The sequence below is a fragment of the Heterodontus francisci genome, chromosome 29 (assembly GCF_036365525.1).
Source record: "Heterodontus francisci isolate sHetFra1 chromosome 29, sHetFra1.hap1, whole genome shotgun sequence".
In the NCBI taxonomy this organism is placed as follows: Eukaryota; Metazoa; Chordata; class Chondrichthyes; order Heterodontiformes; family Heterodontidae; genus Heterodontus; species Heterodontus francisci.
In genome coordinates this window covers 34,198,748-34,203,042 of record NC_090399.1, presented here as the reverse complement: position 1 = coordinate 34,203,042, position 4,295 = coordinate 34,198,748, and the positions used below count along the sequence as shown (strand labels likewise).

General features: G+C 46.2%; 1 pseudogene; it reads right to left on the bottom strand.

Moving 5' to 3' along the window:
• Window positions 1-1,213: 1,213 nt before the first annotated feature.
• LOC137345742 (zinc-binding protein A33-like) lies at window positions 1,214-3,110 on the bottom strand (annotated as a pseudogene).
• Between the last annotated feature and the right edge of the window lie 1,185 nt (window positions 3,111-4,295).

Here is a 4,295-nt window from a genome sequence, read left to right as displayed (position 1 = left end):
ATGCTGTCTCCGGGGCACATGAATTAGTTCCTGAAACCTATTACCAGAGGTTTAGAACCCTCAAGAAGCAAGTTAATCAAACTTATCTGGAGTTTGAAAGAAGTAAGCAACTGGCTTTTGACCAGTGGCTGAGGGCTCTTAAAGTACAGCTCAGCTATGAGAATCTCAGAGAAGTAATTCTGTTCAGAAAGCCCGGCAAACAGCCATTCTGGCTGACGACTTTGCTTTAACTTATAAGTCGGTTTCCCTTTCCTAGTCACCACCACAAATCCGAAAAGGACAAAGGGTGGGAAGGTGATAGAAGCCCATGCAGTCCTGGGAGAGAAAGAAAATCAGGAGACACAGGGGCCCCTCCTCCAGCCAAAATGGAAGGTGCTGTGAGTAGGATTGAGATCCAGAGACCGGTGTGTTTCCATTGTATTAAGGCAGGTCACCTAAAAGCTGACTGGTGGAAACTAAAGGGAACAACTGTCAGCTTAATCAGGGCACATCCTCTCAGTGAAGGAGAAATCCTGAAGGACAACACAACAGAGCAAGCTGTAGCTTTACCTGTAGTCGGAATGCAACCCAGGAAGCTTACTACTACAAGTGCAGGAAAAGTGAATAGGCTTCCTGAAGTTTATCAGGGTTTTGTGTTTGACAGGAAAGTAACCCCATACCCCTCGAATGGGGAAAGCAAGCCCATAGTAATTCTTAGGGACACCAGGGGCCACTAGATAGTGCAGTTTGAGCTAATTGAGTGGGATTGCAGATGCTGTTTCACTGGGAAGTGAGACATTCTCCTTGGTTACTGCCTGTTGATTCATTGTTCTCAGTAGCTGGCCTACTTGTGACTGCATAGAGTAACTGGACTGTGATAGTTGACCATAAAGACTGGGACACCAGGGGACAGGGCAGGGGGTGGGGTAGAGTAAAGAAAAATAGAGACCAGAAGCAATTTGTGTATTTGTCAAGGATGAAATTTATGAAGCTTCTATTTCTTTGGAGCAGAGATGTGGATTCCTCTGACACAGGTACACTGAAACATCATGAGTGTAAGCCGAGTGGGTCACAGTAGAGATTGGGCAAGACAGATTAGAAAGACAATTCTCATCGTCCATTCCTCCCAGTCTCACACCCACTGTTACACATTCTTAATAAAGTGTTTTTAAAATCACAGATCAACTGAGCCAGGAGCAGCTAGAGCTGAACAGATCTTTAAAGACAGAGTCACCTAAAGAAAACCAGTGAGAGGAGCACCATTGTCACCAGTGTCATTCAAACAGGGGCAAAAGAAAGGGAACATTCTCTCGACAAATGTCTCTGTAAAAGTGTAGAGATGAGACAAGTCAGCAGCAATGTAAAAGTACACTTGGCCTCCCTTGTAGTCCAGGTAAAATTCAATGTGGCTGGGCTTCCCACTCAGAGCCAGTGGGGTGACTGTCGGTGAGGTTAGAGCACAGTACCGCTCTCCATTGCTCAGGGACAGTGCCAGGTATCCATTCTCAGGCTTCAAAGCGATGTCTCCCTTCCTGTTAATGGACTCTCTGGCCACACCTAGGTCCCATTTGGACTTGCTGCTCACTTTCACCTCCCAGTAGTGTGATCCGGCTGTGAAGCCCTCAGCAGCCAGGACAGAGACACACGTGTCGAGGAAGCAGCTGCTCGGTATCGATGACAGTCACACTGGTCAGGTCAGCAGACAGCAGCAGCCAAGGGTTTGCTGTTCAAGCGTCCAGGGTCAGGGCGAGCGGAACTGCAGAAAAAATGTCCATGGGTTACTGGAGTTCCCTCTCGTCAGTAGATGATCAAGGGAGGGCGGTGATTGAGTGTTTCGGAGGGGGAATGAGCCAATTGTTCCTTTACTGTATTGGAGAGAGCCCTACTTTAATTGGGACTGTGTGTGGGATGGACTACAAGTCGAATATTACACCATTTTCCTCCTTTCAGAGAGAGGACACTGTTCAATGTGAGAAATGTTAAGAGGACTTTTTAAAAAGACCACTTCACATTGTAAAACAGATTTCATTTCTGATCAATAAAAAAAAAAAAAAAAAGAGTTCCTCAGAAATCTGAGCATGGGGAGGGGTCAAAAATCACCAAGCATTTCCACCCAACTGCTGTGACCCAGTTCCCCACAAACTGGCCCCTGGTAGAAGAACAGCAGCCCCACCGACCTCAGTAATAGACACACAGTCCGCACCACTTCAACTGGGCAAAGAGCGCTGATCAATTTCCATTGCTGCCATCATCAATTACAAAGTCACCGCTTAATGTGTTCCACACACCAGCTCTTTCAGTGCAGAAACAGGATGTTCAGTGTGGAAGCTGCACCTGCTTACACTTAAGCCTGTGTAACAGCCACAACACACACTAAGTGACTGCAGATGATAAACCTTTCTGGATGCAGGTAGATCAGACCAACTTATTTTAATGTGTACAATCTCGAGTCCTTGTTTCTGCAGCACATCTTTCAAAGAGACAACCTTCTGTTTAGGGAGTTGAAGAAAGTGACTCCTTTATTCTGCAGAAGAGATAGGAAGGAAGTGCTGTAATACCCAGATACCAGACTAGTTCTGTAAAGTTACTAAGTAGAATAGAAGTCAGAATTACCCCCATGATAAAGTATACAGGAGACCCCAGTCCACCTTCATGTACTGACTGAGTTGTACATTTCCACCATTCCCCCATCACCATTCTCACCTTTGAGAAGGGATCCCATACCATGCATGTTGTGATGAATTCAATTCTCTCTCTGCATTTGTGCTGCTTGTGAAGTTGCAATTCCCTGCACACCAGGTAGATGAACATCTCGTCCGTCTCACAGATCAGGGTTAGTTTCTCTTGGTGTTCCTGGCACAGATGCCTCTCCTCCTCAGTCACCTCCTGCGGTCCGGTCAGCCTGTGAATCTTGTCCACCATATTGCTCAATACACGGTTGGGCTGCAGGGTCAGCTCTGCAGCAACCTGACCACAATGGGAGCAGCAGGCAGACCCTTCCTGTAGGACACAATACAGGACCAGCAGAAATTACACTCACAGTCCACTGGGACAGGATCAACAAATAACCCGAGGCAAAGGGGACAAACAACGGCTTCTCCATAACTCCCATTCTCTGCACTGCAAGCCATGAATCAATCAATCCTGAACCTGAACAGTTACTAATATTAACCCAACAGCTCTTCCCCTCCTTTCAACAAACTGTGTACTCACAGCAGAGGAATGAATCAGGTATATTCCTTCCACCTGATTGTGTTTTACTGGATCCCTTTCCATCTAATTGAGTTTAATTCATTCCCCATTGCTGTAAAGTTGGGTTGCCTGGTAAAGTGGATCTCAGAACTCAGCTCCAATGATGATTGACAGGTGTAACAACTACCCCATTAACCCTGTCAATACCTTTGACTGGAACCCCGTGGAAGGGGCCAATCATCCTAAACTCTCCAGCACAGAAGCAATACATTCTACAAGTGACCTCCCTGAGATACAATTGGACCTGACAAACTAAAATGATATTTTGATGTTAAATGAGGATTTGATTCTGCCACTCAATGACATCGCCTGTATCCAGTGGAGCCCACTGGTCATGGAGTCTCTTGGATTGGGGAATGAAGCTGCTGACATTGGTGCCAACAAGCTGGATCTCCTGTAGTTACAAAGTGGTGAAGTGTCTGTTTTCCCAGTTAATAGTCCGCAGGACTGTAATAACAGGGTGATAATCACTGTGGAGGATGTTTAAATCCTCTCCTCAGCTGTAGATACATCTCAATCTGAAATCACACGGGACAGAAGGAGGCCATTCAGCCCATTGTGCCTGTGTCAGCCCTTTACTTGAGCTATCCAAATTAATCCCACTCCCCTGCTCTTTCCTTGTCGTTCTGTACTTTTTCCCGTCAAGTATTTATCCAATTCTCTTTTGAATGTTGCTGCTGAATCTGCTTCCACCACTTTCTTTGGGCAGTGCATTCCAGGTCATAACAACTCACTGTGCAGAGTCATCGAAAGTTTAAGGCACAGAAAGAGGCCACTTGGCCCATGGTGTCTGTGACGGTTGAAAAACGATCCACCTATTCTAATCCCACCTTCCGGCATTAGGTCCATAGCGCTAGGGCCTTCGGCACTTGAGGTGCATATCCAGACTCCTTTTGAATGAATTGAGGGTCTCTGTCTCAACTACCCTTTCGGGCAGCGAGTTCCAGACCATCACCACCCTCTGGGTGAAAAAGGTTTTACCCATCTCCCCTCTAATTTTTCTACCAATCACTTTAAATCTATGCCCTCTTGTCACTGACCTCTTCTGCTTAGGTGAATAGACC